Raw genomic sequence first — 24,747 nt, forward strand, 5'->3', positions numbered from 1 at the left:
AGATTCCCCCAACCAAAGCAAAGTTGCACTTTAAACACTATTAGTCTTCTAGGACTGTCCTCACAAAATGCCATGTACAGGGTGACTTAAACATCAGAATTTTATTATCTTATTATTCTGGAGGCTAAAAGTCTACATCAAGGTATGTATAGGGTTGCTTTCTTCTAAGTACTTCCAACTTGGCTCGTAGATAGCCATTTTCATGTTTTCATGACATTTTCCTGTTCTATATGTTTATTTCTAAATTTACTTTTCTTATGAGAACACCAGTAATATTGCATGAAAATGCAATCTGATGTCTTCATTTTGTTTAATTACCTCTTTAATGACTACATCTTCAAATATAGTCACACTACAGGATATTAGGAGACTGAGACTTCGGTGTGTAAGTTTTGGAGGAAATAACTCAGCTTGTAAAAGATAAAATGTTTTATTAATTTAAACATAACTTTTATTGTCACACATATGTAGGAGTTCTGATTACTTGTAACTCCCTCACATAAACCCACTAGCTCATCTCCATTTGTCACAAATTAAAATAATAGCCTTAAATTTTAAGGTATATATTCCTATGTGACAAATAGGAACTACTCAAAACTTAAGATTTTTTTTAAGTTCACATGACTTTTCATTTTACTTCTCTTTGGAAATTTTTATTCTTTGTCTAAGACTTCTGTACTCTATTTCTTTCTTTCTTTCTTTTTATATATGACAGTGGAATGCATTACAATTTTTATTACACATATAGAGCATAATTTTTCATATTTCTGGTTGTATACAAAGTATATTCATACCAATTTGTGTTTTCATACATGTACTTTAGATAATAATGCTTTGATAAGCATGCACACAAACACAATTTGTATCCATGAAGCATGTTAATACAGTCAAAAGAGAACTTTATAATTATATATATGTAGGTAATTCACCTTTTCAGATGTATTAAAATATTATTTTATGCTTGGAGTCCAGGCCAGAACCCCATGCAACCTGCCTCCCCTAGAGTCAGAAACTGAGGAACACCGCGCCTGGTGTGGAGAAGATCACCACACTGCAATTCCCCATCCACAAAGTGTGGCTGAATCCAGACCACTTCCACCTTGGGACACTGCAGTCACTGCCATAATCCATGTGGTACTCTCCAATGTGGGACAATGGACAGGGCCATGTGGCAGCTGCCTGTTGCTGTACTGTACACCAATGTGTGCCATCACTGAAGAGGTTGTCTAACACCACTGCAGAGCCCATTCTCCCAACCTCATCTCTCAAAGCAGTTGCATTCATCTTGGGACACCTCCACTGCCATCTTGGGTTACCTCCCTTGCCATCTCCACCACCTTCAATAGGGGCAGATTACACCTTGGGACATGGACTGAGGCTTGGAAGACCAATAGCAAGATATCTACAGACTTGATGCTACATACCACTACCAACTAGGGATGTGGCTACAGCCATATAGAGACAACAATGAGGACCTGAAAGATTATCACCAAAGTCCCTGTGGGCCAGTAGCACCAGAGGTATGCCTACTAGTTGTGCTTACAGTCACTATCCTGTTCAAGAAGCAACAGGGAGCATTGCATGGGATCATCTCTCTTTTTCTTCTTTTTCCTCACCACTACAAACTGTAACATCTTTTGCAAACCTACTGGATATAAGGAAGAAGACAATTTATATCTGATACAACATATCAAAAATCCCTGCAATACTATGAAGACAGTGCTAAGAGGAAAGTTCATTGGGTTGAGCTCACTCATTAAAAGAAGAAAAAGTCAACAAATAACCTGACTTACATCTCAAAGCCCTGGGGGGGGGGGGAGCAAATCAACACCAAAAGCAGTAGAAGACAAGAAATTATTAGAAAATATTTTGAAATTTGATAGTTCAATAAAATAGAAAACCTCAAAGACACCCACAAATTTATCAAGGTATACAGCCTAACCAAATTGAACCAGGAAGATATACACAATTTCAACGGATCAATTTTAAACACTAGTAGAACAGGCCATAAGAAGCCTATCAAATAAGAAAAGCCCAGGACTAGACAAATTCACAATCAAGTTCTACAAGACCTACAAAAAAGAATTAATACAAATACTCCTCAAATTATTTCATGAAATAGAAAAGGAGGAAACCCTTCCAAACTCATTCTATGAGGCCAGCATCATCCTCATACCAAAACCAGTCAGAGAAACATCAAGGAAAGAAAATTTCACACCAATATCTCTGATGAACATAGATGCAAAAATTCTCAACAAAATTCTGGCAAATCACATACAAAAACACATTTAAAAAATTGTGCACCATGATCAACTGGGATTCATTTCAGGGATATAAGATTTGTTCAATTTACAGAAATAAATAAATGTGATTCATCATATTAACAGACTTAACGGTAAGAAGCATATGATTATATCAATTGATGCAGAGAAAGCATTTGACCAAATACAGCAACTTTCATGTTCAAAACACTAGAGAAACTAGGGATAGTAGGAATATACCTCAACATTGTAAAAGATATCTATGCAAAATCCAAGGCCAGCATCATTCTAAATGGAAAAAAATAATGGAAGCTTCCCCTCTAAGAACTGGTAGAACACAGGGATGCCCTCTTTCACTCCTTCTATTCAACATAGTTCTAGCTATGAACCTCTAGCTAGAGCAATTAGAAATATGAAAAAAATGAAAGGGATACAAATAGGAAAAGTACTCAGATTATCAGTATTTGCTGATGACATTATTTTTTACTTATAGGATCCAAAAAATTCCACCATAAAATTTCTAGAATTAATAAATGAATTCATTTATTTATAGCAGGATACAATATCAAATGCATTTCTATATATACACATCAGTGATGAATCCTCTGAAAGACAAATTAGGAAAACCACTCCATTCACAACAGCCTCAAAAAAAAATCTTGTGGAATAAATTTAACAAAAGAGGTGAAAGACCTTTAAAATGAAAACTACAGAACACTAAAGAAAGAAATTGAAGAAAACCTTAGAAGATGGGAAGATCTCCCGTGCTCCTGGATAAGCAGTACTAATATTGTTAAAATGGCCATAGTACACAAAGTGCTATACAGATTCAATGTGATTCCAATTAAAATCCCTATGTCATTCCTTATAGGTATAGAAAAAGTAACCATGAAATTCATGTGAAAAAATAAGAGACCCAGAATACTCAAAACAATCCTTAGCAAGAAGAGTGAAGCAGGAACATCATAATTACCAGAACTTAAACTATATCACAAAGCTACAGTTACAAAAATGTCACGGTATTGGCACCAAAATAAAAAGGTAGCCCAGGACACAGAGACTAACCCACAAATATACAAATATATTAGATAAAGGTGCCAAAAGCATGCACTGGAGAAAGGATAGCATCTTCTGGAGATAGCATGCACTGGAGAAAGGATAGCATCTTCAACAAATTGTGCTGGGAAAACTGGAAATCCACATGTACAAAATAAAATTGAATCCCCATCTCTCACCATGCACAAAAGTTAACTCAAAATGAATCAAGGATCTAGGGATTAAACCAGAGACTCTGTGTCTAATAGAAGAAAAAGTAGGCCTTAATCTCCATCACGTGGGGCTAGGCCCCAACTTCCTTAATAAGACACCTATAAGACAAGAATTAAAACCAAGAATCAACAAATGGGATGGATTCAAACTAAAAGGTTTTTTCTCAGCAAAAGAAATAATATGTGGGGTGAATAGGGAGCCTACATCCTGGGAACAGATTTTCACCCCTCACACATCAGATAGAGCTGTAAACTCTAGGACATATAAAGAGCTCAACAAGATAAGCACCAAAAAACCCCCCAAATAATCCAATCAATAAATGGGCCAAGGACCTGAACAGACACTTCTCAGTAGAGGATATACAATCAATCAACAATATTTGAAAAATACTGATCATCTCTAGCAATCAGAGAAATGCAAATTAACACTACTCTAAGATACCATCTCACTCTAGTAAGAGTGGCAGCCATTATGAATACAAACAACAACAAGTGCTGGCAATGATGTGGGGGAAAAAGGTACACTCATACACTGTTGGTGGAACTGCAAATCGCTGCAGTCAATTTGGAAAGCATTATGGAGATTCCTTGGAAAACTGGGAATAGAACCACCATTTGACCTAGCTATTCCTCTTCTCAGACTATACCCAAAGGACCTAAAAACAGCATATTATAGGGACATAGCCACATCAATGTTTATAGCAGCACAATTCACAGTAGCTAAACTGTGGAGCCAAACTAGATGTCCTTCAGTGGGTGAATGGATAAAAAAAATGTGGCATTTATACACAATGGAATATTACTCAGCAATAAGAGAGAATAACATCATGGCATCTGCAGGGAAATGGATCGCATGAGAGAAGATTATGCTAAGTGAAGTTAACCAATCCCCCCAAAATAAATGCAAATGTCTTCTCTGCTATGAGGGGGGGTGACTCAAAATGGATTTGGGAAGGAGAGCAAGGGAGGAAGATTACCTCTAGATAGGTAATAGGGGTGGGAGGAAAAGGAAGGGAGAAGGGGTATACCATGGATGGTGAAAGGAGACCCTCATCACTATACAAAACACATGTATGAAGATGAGAATTTGGTGTCAACATACCTTATATATAACCAGAGATATGATAAATTGTGATATAATGGTGTATTAAGAATTGTAATGCAAAAAAAAATAAATAAATATTAAAAAAGAATAGAAAACAGAAACAAACCCACATGAATACAGTTATTTCATACTAGACTAATGCACCAAAACACACAAAGCCTTTTCAACAAATGTTGCTGGAAAAATGGAAATCAATGTGCAGCAAAATGAAATTAAGTCTCTATCTCTCAGCATACACAAAACTCAACTCTAAGTGTATCAAGGACCTGGGAATTAGACCAGAGACCCTGCACCTAAAAGAAGAAAAATTAAGCCCAAATCTTCAGTACGTCAAATTAGTCCCTGACTTCATTAGTAAGACTTCTAAAGGACAAGAAATAAAATCAAGAATTAATAAATTGATGGATTCAAACTACAAACCTCAGCAAGAGAAACAATCAATGAGGTGAAGAGAGAGCTTGCATTTTGCAAGCAAATTTTTGCCACATAAGCATCAGATAGAACACTAATCTCTAGGATATATAAAAAACTCAAAAAACTTAACAAAAAAGTGATTCAATCAGTAAATGGACTAAGGAGCTAACAGACTTCTCAGAAGAAGATATACAATCCATCAACAAATATATGAAAAAAAATGTTCAATATCCTTAGTAATTAGAGAAATGCAAATCAAAACTACTCAAAGATTTCGTCTCACTTCAATTGGAATGGCAGTTATAAAAAATACAAACAACAATACATGTTGGCAAGGATGTGAGGGAAAAGGTACACTCATACATTGTTAGTGAGACTGCAAATTAGTGCAGCTAATCTGGAAAATAGTATGGAGATTCCTTAGAATACTTCGAGTGGAACCACCAGTCAATCCAACTATCCCTCTCCTATAAACATCAGTGTTTATAGGAGCACAATTTACAATAGCCAATCTCTGGAACCAACCTAGATGTCCTTCAATAGATGAATGGATAAAGAAACTATAGTTTATATACACAATGGAATTTTACTCAACAATAAAAGAGAATAAAAACATGGCATTTTCAGGCAAATGGATGGAGTTAGAGAATATCATGCTAAACAAAATAAGCCAATCCCCCAAAACCAAAGGCCAGATGTATTCTCTAAGTTGATGCTTATCAATAATGGAGACAGGGGCATAGGATGAGTGAAGAAACTTTTAATGGGGCAAAGGAGAGGGTTGGAGAGTGCATGGGGATAGAAAATATTTGGAGTGAGGTGGTCATCATTACCATTGGTACATGTATGACTGCATGAATGGTGTGACTGTAATTTGGGTGCAACCAGAGAAATGAAGAATTCTAATCCATTTGTGTACAATGAATTAATGAGCATTCTACTGTTATGTATAACTGATTACAATGAATAAATAAAGTTGCTTTAAATTTATTAGAGTATATCATGTTACATATCAAAGATCAATTAATTCACTACAATATATATTTTATTTGCAGACTAATACATAAAAATCATAAACATTACTTTTGGTAATAATTTTGTATTTATTTTCTAAACTCTTAAAATTTTCAGTAGCAGATGTTGTGTGCAATTTGATACAGATTTTTTTTTTAATTTAAAGTAAAATAGACCAAATATATATGTTTTTTCATATAACAGATAAATTACAAACAGGTCTATATTTATGTCAGCCTTTTTGATAGAACTTATTGAATGTCTACTATTTTAAACAAAGTTTATTACCATTTACATAAATAGGCAAAAGTAAGCTAGAGAAACAGGACTGACTAGGCAGAGCAGAGATGAAGTGCAAGATGATAATTATCAGTTCAAATAGAAGTTTTCTCTATTGGCAACAATGACTCCATTTACTGTTGGTATTTATTGTTAACTGAAAAAATAGTGATTAGGGCATCCAAATAACTGTCAATGGACTAGAAGTCTTACTATTCTATTTTTACAATCCTAAGGGTAAAGAAATTCTGAGCAGAATATGCAGTGAAAAAAGAAAAGATCATGGAGCAGAGAAAACTGTGATGCCTAGGTTCTGGGGCTTTTTCTGCCTCTTGAAATTTGTTAGTCTCTTCTCTCCAACTGCATCATTCAGCAGAGAAGCCAGCGGTTTTCTGAGTTTGTTTAATGGTATTCTAAAATAATTCTTTTTCTAGGAATTCAAAATGCCCCTGACAGCAAGAGGTAACCAAATACATTCAGTCAGCTAAGATTCAATTTTAGATCTTCATGGAACACTATGTTATATTATTTTTTAAAAATCCTTTGTACTGGGCTGATATTCAGGCAGCAAGTGGAAGCTTACCTATACCAGTTTTGAAAATATTGAAATACTTTCTTCCCTATGGGAAATAGTTACCTCCTCAGATTTCTGAGTCCACATATCCTATCTCTGACAGTAAGAGTTTTGAACCCTTTTTTTATTTCTTCAGTAGCATTCCAGAGTTCAACAATCAACTCATTAATTTTAGGCACCATAAGATCCTCTTGACCTGTACTCCAAAGTCCAGATGGATGTTTATACTATTATTAAGGACATGTGATGATGATTATTGAATGATTTTAATTGAAGCCTTTCTTAAAAAAATTATATGTAAATAAGTAATAATATGTAATTTGTTATGTCTACTTTGGGGTTACATAATATGGCTTCTTTTCAAATTGATTTATTTAAAACATCTTTCACTGACTTCATGCATCTTTAAGTATTATATGGCACAAGAGGTTTTCACTTTCAACTTTTACCCACTATGAGTTCCTCCTTTATGTGTGTGTATGTGTGTGTGTATGTGTGTGTGTGTGTGTGTGTGTGTATGTGTGTGTGTGTGTGTATGTACTGGGGTTGAAAATAGAAGTACTTAGGCATTGAAGTAGACACTCAGTTCTTTTTATTTTTAAAATTTGAAATAGGTTCTCACTAAATTGCTTAGGATCTCATTAAGCTGCTGATTTCCCTCAAATTTGAGATCCCCCTGCCTAGACCTCCTGAGTTGCTGGAATTACATGTGTTCACTGCCAAGCCTGGATATGAGTTCCTCTTATGAATGCCTATAGTGAGATATGTGCAATCCTGGCATAATTCAAATGTCTGTAATCACTATCTTGTAATCTCTAAGCTGTTACAACTTGCTTGGTGCAAAAAGAAGTTTTGTACCAAGATATTCTTCACCTTGGAAGAATATCAGTTGGTCACTACAGTTAGAAACACATTGTATTATAATTCACTAAGAGCTGAGATAGCTGCCTGTTTTTTTTTTTTAAGTAGACAGAATTTTATATACAACAACACTTGGACTTTCCTGCTTTTATAGTGATGTGTGTCCCTTTCACTTATCAGTTTAGAGAACACATGAACTGAGGTCAAGTGAATCACAAATTTGAGCAATCTCCATCCTGTTCTGTATATACCTATTTTAGGTCTGCTTTATTAGCTGGAACAAAGAAAACTACTTTCCATTTGTGTATCATATTTCTGTGTATTTTGTGTTCCATATTTCTATGCCCTTAAAATTTTATATTTAGAAAACTTTCATTGATTTGAGAGTAAACAGTATTGATAGTATTTATGAATGGTTATTTAGTTGCTCAGCTATACAACATATTTTAAGTCTCCACATAAAGAAGCATGAATAAGCATAACTTGGATATTACTTGTAAATTTTAGGCCTCCTTCATCTACTTGAAAAATTCAGATTATCTGAGAAGAAAAGAACATAGAACTACATAATTACAATGTGCTTTAAATGAATAACTTAATGAAGCACAGGATATCTGTACCCATGATGAATGCTAAAAGTGGTATAACTCTAAAATATATCATTGACAACTCTAATAGATTTTGATTAATTATTTGAATTGAAGCTTTTCATTTTTTTTCTTCCAGTAGTATTATATATTTATTTTTAAAATGAATGTTATTTTATGCATCTTTTTTGCTGCATTGACTGAAATACCAAAGCAGAATAATTGTAGAGGATCAAAGTTTATTTGAGGGATCACAATTTCAGAGGTCTTAATCCATAAGGCAGTTCCATTCTGCAGGGCTCAAAGTGAGGAAGAACATAATGGTGGAAGTGTGTGGCAGTGGGAAGTAGCTCCTATGATGATGAGAAGCAGAGAGAGAGACTCCACTCACCAGATACAAAGTATGTACCCCAGAGTCACATCTTTACACATCCTTAATGCCCATCTCCTCCAGCCACAGCCCACTTTCCTTGAGTCACCACTTGGTTAATCCAATCAGATTAATTTACTAATTGGATTAAGGCACTCACAACCCAGTCATTTCCCCTCTAAAGCCTCTTGCATTGTGTCAAATGTGAGCTTTTTGGGGGCGCCCCACATTCAAACCATAACAAGTATCCAAATAAAAATTTACACACACACACACACACACACACACACGACATATCTTTTTCTAAAGCCAAAGCTTAGATAACAGGAAAAAAAATCTTCCTAATTAAGGATTAATGAGGAACACCCTATTGTTATAAGTCAGTGAGTCAGTCAAACTTTTGAGAATATTCACTAGTTTGAAGATGTTCTTGTATAAATCCTTCTTATGATTTATATATTTGAAACTCTTATGAAAGAAAGCAATAAAACTATAGCTATTGATGAAAAAGGGAAAAGTCTGTGAAGAATGTATATATCTAAGAAAAGAGTTGATGTCAACACTGAAAATATCTGATCCAAAGAGAATGTATTCCTGTCATGGTAGTCTTTTGTTTTTATATTAAGTTTCTCATCATAACACTGTGTTACTATGCAGCTACTTATAAATATACTATACACAAAATGTTTGAAGATCAATTCAATGGTTTGGTATAGAAAGACTGGATACCTACAGAAATGTAATTAGATAAAGTGTGATTGGAACCTGATATCAACATGGTATACAATGAGCTTTTGGCTTGCTGATATACCTGTATTAAGTTTTGGAGGTATATATACATATGGGGACCAAAAACAAGATATCATTGATCCCAGAAAATGTTTATCATTCATTAAAAATTAATTTCAAAATTCTAGTGTACAAATATGGCTGATTCAACTGGGAAAAGATAATGGGAATTAAAGAAATGTTTTGTTATAGCCAAGAACCAAAAATTTGCAAAAGAGTAACTTCAATTTTTTTTTATCTACCTTTTTGTGTCACTTAATAACCTGAGTGTCAAGTGCACTTCCAATACTAATTTAATATGTATCTCCATATTTCAGGTAGAACTTGTCTAGATACATGTCCTGTCTTGTGTATTTGGGCAAAGAGCTACTAGTTTCAGCAATTACTGAGACTATGCTGAATAGATAGGCAATAGATGGTCCTAGAATATAGACAAAGACTATCAACCCTGTGAGATGACTTAGCAGGAGTAGGGAGTGGTGTTCTGCTGAGAGCCATGGCCGAGTCTGTATGGCCCCTGGCATTTGGCCAACAGTATTGATTGACAGGCGAGGCATTACTATCCGCCTTGGCTGCTACTTTTGAGTTCTCGTGCTACTTTGGAGTTCTCGTGGGGATTCCCCGGGAGTTCCCATTGGTTGGAGAAGTGCAGGAGGAGGGATTTCCACAGGAGATATTTCCGGTGGCTGTTTCCTGGACGAGCTGTGTGGCGTTTGGGAGGAGTTGCTGGTGGAGTTCAAAAATAAAGTTTGTTCCTGCTTCAGTGGCTCTGTGCCCAGCCAGACTGTGGCAGTGTTCTACTGCCATATGCTAGAACAGTTTCTGATCAGTTGATTGGAATAGTGATTAAAACTAGAGACAGAGGTTGAAGCCAGGTAGTCCAGAGTCATGCAGTATAGAATGTGCAATGAGATTTCAGCCTTCAAGTGATAAGAAATTTACTGACTGACTTTGATAAGAGAAAAATAATATAAGGGACATTGACAGCTGGGTACAATAGCACACAGCTGTAATTTCAGTTTCTGGAGGCTGAAGAAGTAGAATCACAAGTTCAAGGCCAGCCTTAGCAACTTAGCCAGAATCTAAGCAATTTAGCCAGGCTAAATTGTGTTATTCTACTTTATGTTACTCACCAATTAGGAAGTATTGTAAATAGCTTATAAGTATCTGTTGGAAAACTGCATGTTTGGCTTTAGACAAGGGAGCATCTGCCAATAGATAACATTATCATAACTGCTGTAGTAGGGTTCAGGCATAGGACATCAGATCCTCAGAGACTGGTGTATAAGTCTTTCAAATACAACTGACACTTTTAGTTGTTTCCATATATAACCTTTCTATGTAATTTTAGAGCACTGACTTTTCACTTAACAATCTTTCCTACCTTGGCTTCTCAAATGCACTACTTGTAATTTTCCTCTGGGATTTTCATCTTGGCAGGGTTTCTTTTTATTAATATAATTGTAAATGATTGCTATATATTATAGGTGTTTATTAGAATTTAAAATGTACATGAGTAATTTTTTTGCAAAATATATTTTTTGTAAAGTGTATATATTATTCCTCATGTACATACATCTATTTTTTGTTATTGATGTCAGATGATAAAAAAAATTGGGTTTCCATAAAGTGCTTTTCATAGAGTCTAACAAGATAATATACCAGTTAGCCAGGTTATATAATACACATTAAAAAAGAGCCATGCCTATTATATTATTTACAGAATTAAAGAATTGTCTCATACTCATTTGTCATTAGACCTATATGAATTTCAATTTCATGTGGTGAGCCTATATTTGGATGTGAGTTTTAAATTTTTTTTAATTCTTGGAGTCAAATTTGAGATGAAATTGAAAAAAAGATATCTATTTTTGTACTTGCTTATGTAATAAGCCAAGATTTATATATAATTATTTGAATTAATTTAAATCCATTAATGAAAAATGAACATGTTTAATAACATATGCCTTTGCAAATCTTCATAAATTGTCATATATATAACACACATATATATATGTTCAACTGTATCAATATTAAGGAAAAGTAACATATTAAGAATGAAACCCTAGGATCGATTTTCTACCTAATCCCCTTTATAATGGGTTCATTAATTATTTTAAAGAAAAAAGGGAATTACATACATCATCTAATCTAGAATATATCTATTAAAATTATCAGAAGAAAACAAATTTATCAGGGTCATCTTTCTGATGATTGAATAGACAAAGAGTAACTCTTGTATTTATAAGGCAGAAACATACCTTACAGTAAAAAGAAATGAAAATTTTCTATTTTTTAGGTTCTATCAAATAAAAAATGTCATATGTTTCTAAACACATCATTAAAAATAAGTAGTGAGATTGTTAAAATTAGTAAGAACTGGTCATTGATTGGTTCCAAAGACCCAGTATCAGGACACTGAACTCATAGTAAAGAAAAAAAGTAATAGTTATATTCCACCTTATAATTGATAAAAAATTCAATTAAGCTGGGTGCATTGCTACATACATGTAATTCCAACCTCTGAGGCAGGAGGATAGCAAGTTCGAAGCCAGGTTAAGCAACTTAGCTAGGCTGTAAGAAACTTAATAAGACCCTATCTGAAAATAAAAAATAAAAAAGGAATATGGTTCAGTTATTAAGCAACCCTGGATTCAATCCCTAATATCAAAACATAGAAACGGACAAAAACTTCAGGTAAGCTTTCATTCAAGACTATAACAACTTGGGTAAAGACTATATTTTAAATGGCAGGTGTGTCGGATTTGGTGGTCATAGGGTTTATCAACATAATTAGCCTGTGTGTGTAGTAACACTTTACACATTTAGGTTCCTGTCCTTCCATAGAAACCTGGACACAGACAGGGTCTTATATTTCTTAATAATTAATTGTCAAAGGATTTGCTCGAAAACTGTGAGAGAAAATTTCTGGGGCGTAGAAGATTTACATCTCAAAAGATCAGGTGAAGAACCAAAACTTTCATGTTTCTAAAGTAAGTGCCCTAAGAAAAAGGAGGTTAGAGACTTTAGGCAAGGAAGAAAACCTTCTAAACTTTGGTTGAGCTGAAGGGAACTTAAGGCCATCTATATAAATTAAAGGAATTAGATATGATACCATAGTTTCATTTTTGTTATGCAACTTTTAACACTCACACATATAAAGAGATAAATACTTGAATTATATATTCTGTAGAATTATAGATAAGATCATGATGAATGAAGCCCTGCTTGGAAACTGCAGCTTTGTAGTCTTGTGTTTAAGACACCAATTAATCACCAAATATGACTACCCAGGATGCTTGTGGCAATGTCTCATGGAGATAGGTATACATATATATTATTGATCACAAGTGCTCTCAAATTTGAAAAATACTGGAGTAGATCGGAAAAAAATAATTACTTCTAAACTTTGAAACCCTACGTTTGTCCTGTTTTGTAGCTAGCCATGACCAGGAAATTTTACGCTGGTGCATTTTGACACTGAATTCTCTGAGAAATGAATCCTGTTACGAAACCGGTGCTCTTTTCAGGAATGTTATAAATACAAACTAAACACAGTACCTTTACACAATACGATATTGGCTACTGCCACAGCCAGTAATATAATCAGACAGGAAGCTGACAACATAATTAGCATGAAGGAAAAACATTGCATTGTTGTATACTTTTATTTACCCCTTATTATTAATGGTTCTATTAAAAGAACAGAAAAGAAAAGTTATAAATATTTGTTCTCATGGTGACTCTCTTTAAATATATAAAGAACGGCAATGATTAGTCATTTTTATTCATTTAATATTCAGTGTGTTCACTTGCCAAAGCACAAAGGCCAGAAAAGAAATTAACCTTTGCTCTTGGTTTGATAGGATTGAAACTAAAATAAGAACCGGCTGGCATTAATATTGTTAAATTGAAACTGCTGGGAAGACAGATGAAGGCTGTAAAATAACCCCAGATGGTTACTGGTATATCCTTTCAAAACAAAAATTCCAGCCTGTTTAGTTCAAAGATTGCCGCAGTCTCTGGCTGGGCACAAATCACGAGCCATCACACAGCTTGTAGATTCAAACAGCAATTCTTTATTCCCGATCTCACACCGGCCTTCTACAAACACGCTCTGCGGAAATCCATGTTCTCTGCCCTAATCCACACTCCACTGGGCTTCTGTCTCCTAAAATATACTGTCTGACCCTAAGAATTCAAGAGGAACTCAGGCAGCAGGATACGCCCTATTCTAAACGGGGAACACCCTAATCTCCTATTATGCTAAACCGGGGACATCATAAACACGGATCCGCCCTGGTCCTTGAGCAAGGTCACCTTTCAGGAGTCCTTCCACTAGAGAGCATGGGAGTACGCTGGCAAGGAAATTGTCATACCTACTTGGCTGATGGCTCCCAGCAAAAGATCATTAGTTCCCTTATTCCAGAATTTGGAATTTTACATCTTATAATGTGAGAAATGCACTGTGTTATCTAAGAGAGTGTGTGACCCTGGGCTAATTAAAAGGCACACATGAGCAGGGTAAGGTGAGGCAATACTGCTTTATTACAAATGGTGGTTATTCCCTGGAGGCAGAAACATCAAAGGATCCTTGGAAGTGGTCCAAGGTATCAGTCAAAAGCACCTTGCTTCCAACATAGCAAGGCTACTGAGTGGGATTGCAGCATTGGGAGCTCTTTGATCTGCGTGTGACTTTTTATTTGTTTGTCAGATTGATAAAATAGAGGATCTCAGAGGGAATTGAACATGTAGACTGAAACTGAATGTGACCTTTGCTGCTGACAGCACAGACTCGAGGCTAGGACCTGGGTGGGAAGAGGGGGCAGTTTAGAAATATTATGTCTAGTACTCTTATATGCAGAGAGTGATTGATGAGTTGGAAAATGGAAGGGGAGAATGTGTAGGCTCCCCTAATCTTGTGGTTCCCATCCCCTGACCCCTTCACTTCCTGGCTATATTTCTACCCTTATAGAATATGGTAACTTGAAGCCACTGGTGAAGGAGAATCAAGATCATGTACTGGATAAAAATGGGGCTATAAAAAATCATACAGGCATCTTGAAAATCCCGACAATAATTCCAATGCTAGGAATATTCAAAACAGAAGTAATCCAACCTGTGGAAAAGCACAAGTATGACAGAATTGTTCATAAAGGTGAAAAATGGCACCTATAAACTTATCAGTAAGAAAGTGAAAGTTACATATGTAATATTACATGTTTATTAAGTAAAATATAATAATATTTAATATAAAATTTGTATAATAAAAAACCTAAGCATCATCAAAAGAAATTATAATTTACATGAGTATTTTTATATAAAGTGGTAAGACAATGTATAAATTGTATTCCTATAATACATATAATATGATATAAAGAAATACATAATGCATTTTATAAGTTTATATGTTATAAATATAACCTTCTGTGCATCTATCTATTCAAGTGTCTATACAGACATGAACATAAATACACAACATTTTACACTGATATGCATATTCATGCTATTAAGAAAGAAGGTGACAGGTGAGATAGGCAAACTTTGTGTATTTGTGTTTATGTGGATAAATACTGAACAATGGTCTGTAGAGATAAACACATATGGTAATGGAGTCATAAAAACTGTTTGATTTTTTTTTCATACGAACTTTTCTGTATATTTTGTTTTTCAAAAATAAAGATAATACCAAAGAAAAGAAAGCACAAACAAAGTTGTGATTTTGCCTTTTCTGAGAGCTAATGTTTATAAAGTATTTGTTTTTGTTAATTTTCCAAGGTAAAATATGATTTTCTTAACCTATTCATGCATTACACTTTGTTTCTTTTTCCAAGTCAAAAAATGTGAAGTTTTTCTTGAATTATAATTTTGATTGAGAATCAGAGTTAAATTCATAATACAAAAAGATTAAATAAATAATTTTCAATGAAAAACTGTATATTTTATTTCACTTGAAAATGTGTACAAGCATACAATTCCTGTAATGATGATCAAAGCCTTAATTTGAGTATGGAGGTCCTTAGTTGATGGAATTGCATGCTGTCTTTATTATATACTCCAAACATATTTTTAGTAATCACTTTTATTTTACCAAGATAGGAGAGAATTTTAGCAGTTCTTTGGTCTATAAAAAACTTGTAATCCCTTTAGTCCAATCACCTATTAGACTTGACTCACACTCTCTTGACAATAATTATTCTGACTCATCTTTATACTTTCCAAAGCATTCAATTTTCTTAAGAGAATTACATTTTTTCTAATGATTTTATATGTATATTTGATTTAGTAATAAACATAATTTGAAAGTGTAGTAAAACTATTTTTACCAGGTTTAAGACAAAAAGTAGTTGACTTTTGATAAGTACATGAGAAGAGTGTGGCTAACTAGGGAAGAGGAATAAACATCATGAGTTAACAGGACTTTGTGTCTATATAGGATTTATTATGGAAGAGAAATCTTATTTTCTTTGATCTTTTGTAGTTCATAGAGAAATAAATTTTAGATTGTGTAAAGTGCTCAATGAATTCAATAATATAGATGCAGAATACAAAATCAATTTGCTAGGAGACAAAGATAAATATTGTAATGAAAATTTAAAAAATGGATCATATGAAAGCTGTATGAAACCTGAAAAGTGGCATGAGTCAAGAATATATATTAAAAATTGAGCGGGCACAATGGTGTATGCCTGTAATCCCAGCAGCTCAGGAGGTGGAGGCAAGAGGATCTCAAGTTCAAAGCCAGTCTCAGCAAAAGTGAGGCACTGAACAACTTAGAGAGATCCTGTCTCTCAATAAAATACAAAATAGGGCTGGCGATGTGGTTCAGTGGTTGAGTGCTTTTTAGTTCAATCACCAGTAACCTTCACCCAAAAAAGAATATGTATTAAAAATATCTTGCAAATATTTTTTAAAAAATAAACTTCTCTATTAACAAATGTTTAAAAACAATCTACAATATATTTTAATGAATTTTTCAAATAATAAGAAAGCAGACTTTGATTACATCCTTTTAGAAGTCTTTACGTATGGGGAATGCACTATATAATTACATGTGACTAAACTGAAATGCTACTAAATTTAACCTTGTTTACACATCAAAGCAAGCTATGTTAAGCAAGGTGGATTTTTTTAATATTTGATTTTTAGAAGTAGTTGGACATGATACTTGTATTTTATTTATTTTTATGTGGTGCTGAGTATTGAACCCAGGACCTGGCACATGCTTGGTGAGCGTTCTACAGCTGAGCCACATCCCCAGCCCCTGGTAATATTTTAAAATAAAGTTGGATTATATGGAAATAATTGTAAACCTATATAAATAAATGAAAACAGAATACAAAATACAAAAATACAAAAATTTCATATAATATCATGGCCTTCTATTTGGTAGGTGATTTTGCTTCTTCTAGGTAAGAAATATAGTTTTAATTATACTCATTTGAATTTTTGAAAATCATTATGTTTGTTGGAACTCTAATATTCATAAGTTGAGAAAAAATATTAGCTACTTAATATTTTATCAATTTGTTAAAATTTGTACCTAATTCTGAAAGTTGACACATAACTTTAAACAACCATTTGATCAAGGAAGAAATTAAAAGTAATGAATAAATGTCTTGAAACAAATAAAATTGTAGATGCATTAAACAAAGCCAAGAGATGCAGAAAAGGGATATATATATATATAAGGAAGTGGGTAGAAATCAATGCTCATATCAAGAAGCAGAAAGATCTCAAATTAAAAATTGAAAAAAATACTTGTTTTTATATATAAAAATATTATAAATTGAAAAAAAATAAACAAAAATTAGTATAATAAATAATTAATAAACATCATAGTATAAATAAATAAAATAGCGATCAAAAGATGAAGGACTGAATTTTCAAAAGATGAATTGTCAAATAGCTAGGCTAGTAGATTCCGACAGATATGCTAGAGATCATTAGAGACTGTTATGAACAACTGCCTGCCAACAACCAGATACAATAAAATAAATAGACAAGTTCTTGGACACACACATACTTTTCAAATATTAAATCACAATAAAATAGAAAACCCAGACTAATAATAGGTAAAGTTAAAAATAAGTATTAGTAAAAATAAACAAAAATGTATTCTTTATTACATTAAAGAAAAACCCAGGACAAGATGACTTCACTGCTTAATCATATGAAACACAAGAAGAAGAGTTATAGCAATGCAAAACTCCTCAACAAAATATTACCAAACTGAAAATGATAGCACTTTACTAAGTTTATTCACCATGATCAAGTGGAATTTACTGCAGGGCTAAAACATTATTCAATACATGCAAATTAGCATACATTATGACATTTAATAAACATTTAAGAACCGAAAGCATATGATAATTTCAAGAGATGTCCAACATGATTTTGATGATATGCAACATCACTTCATGATAAAAGTGTGGAACAAATTGGGTATAGAGGAAATTAATCTTAACATAATAAAGACCATATATTATAAGCATGCAACTAATATGATTCTGAATGTGGTAAAGCCGAAAAATTTTCTTCAAAGATCTGGAATAAGATGTGGATTCTCAATTCACCACTTTTTAAAATATACTCCTAGAAAATTTGGAAAAGAGGAGACCCAACTTGGAAAAAAAGTCAAATTTCAAATATTTGCACATGATATAATCTTATGCATAGAAAATCCCCCAAACTTCATCTCCCTAAATTAGCTATTAGAAAATAAATTATCTCAGCAGAATATACAATTTAAAAAAATCAATAGTGCTTCTAAACACCAATGGGAAATTATCTGAAATAGAAAGCAAAGAAGAAATTCCAATTGTAATAGCAATTAAAAATTAATAAACTCCCAAGGAATAAATTTCACAAAAGAGGTAAGTTATTTTTACAATAAAACCCATAAACCACCAATTAAAAGGTTGAAAAAGACACATACATATAAATAGAAAGGCATCTTGTGTTTATGGATAGGTAAAATCAATATTGTTGAAATGTTCATATTAATCAAAATAATGCATAGATTCTGTAAAAACCTATAAAAATACCATTGACATTCTTCATAGATCTAGAGGGAAAACATCCTAAAATTTCTATGGAACCACAAAAATTCCCAAATAGTGAAAAACACATTGAGAAAAATGAACAAAGCAACAGGTATTCCACTACCTGACTTCAAATTGTACTATATATATGTAGGACAGAGAAAACAAAACAGCATAATATAGTATAAGAACACACATACAGACCAGTGAAATGGAAAAAGGAATCCAGACATAAAAGTATGCATCTATAGCCAACTGATTTTCAAAAATGTTGCTAAAATATGCATTGTGAAAAAGACATTCTTTTCAACAGATGGTGGTGGGAAAAATGGATATTCCTATGCAGACAAATGATATTCAATGACTATCTTCCACCAGTTACAAAACCAACTCAAAAAAGTTAAATACTGAAAGTAAGACTTGGAACTATGAAAATATTAGAAAAATCATTAGGTAAATGATTCAGAACATTTATTTGGGCAAGGATTTATTTATTTATTTTTACAAAAAAAACTCCCCAATTAAAATAATAAATAAATAAAAGCAAATGTGGACAATGGCATTATATCAACTGTAAACTGTACAGAAAAAAAGAATCATTGAAAGAGGAGACACCTCAGAATGGGAGAAAATATTTGCAAACTGCACTCTCCAAACAAGATTAGTACTCAGAAAAGATAGGAATAATAAAAACTGTGTAATAGATATTATACAGTTTACAGGCTGGGGTTGTGAATCATTGGTAGAGTGCCTAGGACTTGTGAGGCATTGGGTTCAATCCTAAGCACCACACAAAAATAGATAAATAAGAAAAAAATAAAGGTATACAAAAAAAGAAGTTCTTTTAAAAAATTAGAAAAACAGTTTAAGCATTTCTCAAATTAAGATCTAAAACTGGTTAATAGTTATAATAAATGCTCAATGATACTAATATGAAGAAAACATCAAAAAACATCAGAAAACATCAAAAGCCACAATGAGAGATATGAACTCACTGTAACTATTATGGCAATTAAAACAAAAAAACTAATGATAAAAATTGTTGGTGAGCATGTGGAGAAAAGGAATGCAAATTAGAATGTAAATAGGAATGAAAATTAGAACATCTGTATGCAAAATAGTATGGAGAGTCTGCAAAAAAAAGAAAGAAAGAAAAGAAAAGAAAATAGAACTGCCGTATTATCTAGCAGTCCCACTACTAAGATATTATCTAAAATAATTGGAATCAAAATTTAAGGAGATAGTGCACTCCCATTTTCACTGTAATACTGTTCACAATGAGAACTACCTAAGTGTCCATTTACTGAAGAATGGATGAAGAAAATGTGGTACATGTGCACAGTGGAATGTTATTCAGCCATTGAACAATAGAATCCTGTGGAATGACATGGATGGAAGTAGAGTAATATTTATGCTAATAGAAATGCCAGACAGAGGAAGAGAAGTACCACATGATGTTATTCATGTAGAATATTTAAAAAATTTATCCCCATATAAATTAAAATAGAAGTGGTGGTTACTAGTTGCTGGGGAAGAGGTCATAGGATTGGATGGAGAATAGATTATCAATGGACACTGTTATGGTTTAGATAAAGTATCACCCAAAACTTCACATGAGACCAAGTAAGAAGGTTTGGAAGAGAAATGATTGTGTTACAACCTTAAATGAATCAGTGGATTACTCCCTGATGGGGTTAATTGGTGGTAACTTGAGGCAAGTAGGATGATGCTGGTGGGCCAGGGGCTATATATTTTGTATCTGGAAAATGGAATCTCTCTCTGCTATCTGATCATCCTGTGAGTTGCTTCCCTCTGCAATACTGTTCTGCCATGATGTTCAGCTTCAATTAGAGCCCCAAGGAATGTAGCCTGCTCTAGGTGGATTGTGCCTCTGGAACCATGAGCCCCCAAATAATTTTTTTCTCCTCTACAATTGTTCTGGTCAAATCTTTTACTCACAGCAGTGCAACAGCTGACTGAAACACTAAGTTACAGATAGATAGAAGTAAGAAGTTCTGATCATCTATTGCATATTTGGGTAACTATAGAAAAAATAATGCCCTGATCTTAAAAAAAAAAAAAAAAAAAAAAAAAAGAAAACATCAAAAATAGACAAATAAATAAATAAGAAATAATCATGAATGATTTTACCATAAGGAGATCATAAATGATTGAAGATATAGATATATTTATCCTGATTTACACAATGGATCCATGTGTTCAAACATTGTATTTTATAACATTAATACATATAATTTTATGTTCTTATTGATTAGTTACTAAATTACATTTAATAAATAACATTAACAACCTTGATTTCTATGCATGTGCATATGAGATACTGAGAATTGACCCAGGGGTTTCTTACCACTAAGCGACAGTCTCAGTCACTTTGATTTTGAAACAGCATCTCCCAAAATTGCAGTGGCTGGCCTCAAACTTGGAATTTTTTTGCCTCTGCCTCCTGATTTACTGGGATTACAGGTGTATTCTGCACCTGATTTAAAAACCCTGATTTTGTTATTGTAAATAAGGGAGACATTGTCCCTAACATCACCATCACCATTTGACCATTGTTATGGACCTGATCTGAGAGGCAAAAGTTGATGTTGATACATTAATACCCGATAGTGATCAAAAACAATGAATATTTTTACCATTTTAAATTGCATCAATGTCAGATTTTTCTAATATTAAGATTTTGCTGATGATGCCGGTCATTTTTAAAAACTATTAAACTATCATTACAGGAAATGCATAAGTGATACCACCATGATAATTCTGTGCATGTTATTTTGTTTTGCTTCTTTCATTATATTATAAGCTATCTAATACTCAGTCTTATCTGAAAAGTCACAGGAATGATATTGATATTTGTCAGCTACAGGAAATTATACAATGAGTTATGCTATCCTAATATAAATCAGTGTGTGAGATTTCATTATATGTGCATGAAGCTGGTACATAGATTTATATTGGGTTTATTTTCATTTACAAATAAATGACATTACTGCCAAAATAATATTTTGAAGATACTTTGTCAAACATGTTCTTATTCATAGGTTTGAATCTTTTATTATATAAGTTAATCTTTTTTTCTTTTTTCTTTTGTAAAGGGGATTGAATCATTGAACCACATCCCCAGCCACCCTTTTTTAAAAATTTTATTTTGATACAGAGTCTCACTAAGTAACTTAGGGCCTCGATAAATTGCTGTCACTGGCCTCCTGCCTCAGCCTTTCAAGCCACTAGGATTGCAGGCATGCACGACTGTGCCTGGCTATATGAGTTGATATTTTTGTGACACAAAAATACACATACACACACACACACACACATACATATATATTTCTATATCACTGGTGTCATGTATATAAAACATTATATACACATATATATATAAAGTATACATTTAAAGAAAGCAATGTATGTTTTGCTTTTTAATCTGTTGTGTGAATTTTAATGACTTCTAATGTGCCAAAATGTTTGCATCATTGCTAATATGTCTTAAAGCACTTAAAAGCATAACAGGTTGAGATCATCCTAAGTGAAGTATTCACTTCATTAAAACCTATTATATGAGCATTCAAGTAACATATTTATGATATAATATTTGAAGCATTTATTCCTCACATTAACATGTTTTTCTTCATTTTGCAAAGAGAAGCTCACTTATTTGTCTGCTTTCCAAAGACACATGATAATGAAATTCACACTTAAAAATATGTATGCTTAAAATGGATATAGGGTCATATATTATAGTTTCTTAGATTATATTTCTATGATACAATGCAATCTTCTGATTGATGGAGTGGTAGATTGCTTAATACAAGGATGACTGAAGATATGTTTCTCAAGGTACACCCTTCACTTTACTGAAACTCAGAAGAATATATTTCCAGCAATGTAATTTTGGTTCTCACATCAAATGTCTTATATATACCACTTTCAATGTAGTCCATGGAAGAAGTGCAGTTAAAATGTAGAAAATCTGAGATTTATCCAAATTAGGTTAACATATGTGGATATATTCTTGCTTAATTTTATGTCACTGAAAAAACAGAAAAAGTAAAAATAGCACAATATTTGTATTAGTAGTAATAGAATTGAAACATAAAAATCTTAAGGATAGGATTATGATAAGGAAATACTTATGCTTAATACATTAAAATTCAGGTGTTTGGGAATTAATGTCTAACACATGGCAAGAAATTAACATAACCTTCATGTACAGTCACCTAACACATCTGAATATAGACCTAAATTTCTCAAGGGAAGAAAATAAAATGTAAGCAATCCAAGGTTGTTTTCACAGCTTGACACAGAATGTAATCAGACTAAGGTGATATTTCACTGTGGATTCAATGTGTATTTCTCTGATGGTCCATAATATTGAATTTTATTATATATTTCTGGTGCTATAACTTTATCAAGGGAAAATTTCACACAGTTTGCTGGTCACAATATTTGATCACATCTTTACTGAATATTTTCCTTTAATCCTCATGGAAGTGCATATGTCTATTAATTACAAATTAAACCAGAACTATGGACCTGAACATTCACTAATGACTATAGTGATGATTCATTTTATGTGTCAAATTGTTTGGGTTTAGGGATGCTCAGAAAGCTACAAAAATTTTGTTCATAGGTATATCATGAGGGGTGTTTTTAGAAGGCATTGGCATTTGAATTGGTAGACTGAATAATAAATATCTGACTTAAACAATGGAACTAAGAAAAATCTTCTGCATTTGTGGTCTGAAAAGAACAATGTTGCAAAGGGAAAGCTAGTTCTGCTTAATTGAACTGAGTCATCCATCTTCTCTTGCCTTTAGAGCTCACAGTTTCTAATACCCAGGCCACACTTTGTCACTTGTACCATCAACACCCCATTCTGTTCATCCCTAGTGTCAGATGTTCAGACTCAGAATGAGAATTACACCATTGGATTTAAAGGTTTTCAGAATCCAACTGAGTTATATACAGCTAGTTTTGCTGGCTCTCCAGCTTAAAAATGACAAACGTTCTAAATTCTCAGTCATCATAATTGCAGGATATGTATATACAAATATATAATGCATATGTAATATATTTATAATATTTATATTTCATATAATGATTATATTCCACTGGAGGACTTTGAATGATAAAGATTTTGTTACCAAGAGAGATGATAGAAGAAGAGAATTTTATGGATGAGTTTTTTAACTTGTCAATGGATTTTCTGAAATTGGTTTTCTAATCTGACTCAATATAAAGATTGCAATTAATTTTTCCAGTATTCAAAAGAGCATTGATAGTTCATGTAATGCTCTGGCAATGTAAATATGCAAATGACTTCTATAAATAATCCTAATCAACCACTTATTTGAAGCAAAAAGTGAAATGATTCTCTAGATAAATTTTGAACATTTTTGGAAAGCTCAGATTCATACTTGTCACTGGATGGCTGCTTCTAATATTATTAGAAAAATTAATGAATGAAAAGGACATGATCAGTTATAGGGCTGTATAAAGGACCCAGTAATGTCTAAGTGTGCTCTGAAGGATAGCCTGATCTCATGTACTAACAGGACAAAAATTGCTGAACATCAAATGCAGAAACTCATCCAGCACTTGGCTGAATAAAAAGGCTCATCAGATTTTCGACCTTCCTGGGTTTCTCCTGTTAAAGTATGTTCACTGAGTAGAAAGAACTGAATCCTGTTAAATGGAATAGATACATGTCAGAAGAAAATGATAAAGCTATAGATTTTTAGCTTCAAAAAGCTGATGATTATTTTCCCCCCATTGGAAGCAATCACCTGATAACCAGTAGAAGCAGCCTTCCCATCCTCAATGGAACTGGACTCCCCACTCTCATGAAAGGTGGTCTATACAAATCTAGTAATGATCTCCTCCTCATCCACAGATGTATCCTCCTTTACCTATATTTTAAAGGATTCACCCTGCATTGTGAAAAGCAAGGAAATGTCCTTCTCACAGGCAACTATCTTGCAAGACAGACTTTCTTCACTGCCCATCCATCTCCTCAACCCCCACCCAGCCCAAAACTGCAAAGAGACTCAAGTCTTTCCTGGTCACAAAATTGAGTTAGAAGATTGTTACAGATTTCTTACCCACCATGCATGATGTCTTGGGTTTGATCTTCAGCATTGTAAAAATGAATAAATAAATT

The 24,747-nt window shown here is 33.2% G+C and overlaps 1 pseudogene; it reads left to right on the forward strand.

Annotated features, from left to right (window-relative positions):
- LOC143388540 (uncharacterized) overlaps positions 1-23,581 on the forward strand; it is a 90,535-nt pseudogene extending 66,954 nt beyond the window's left edge.
- Positions 23,582-24,747: the final 1,166 nt, after the last annotated feature.

The sequence above is a fragment of the Callospermophilus lateralis genome, assembly GCF_048772815.1.
Source record: "Callospermophilus lateralis isolate mCalLat2 chromosome 11 unlocalized genomic scaffold, mCalLat2.hap1 SUPER_11_unloc_2, whole genome shotgun sequence".
Classification (NCBI taxonomy): domain Eukaryota; kingdom Metazoa; phylum Chordata; class Mammalia; order Rodentia; family Sciuridae; genus Callospermophilus; species Callospermophilus lateralis.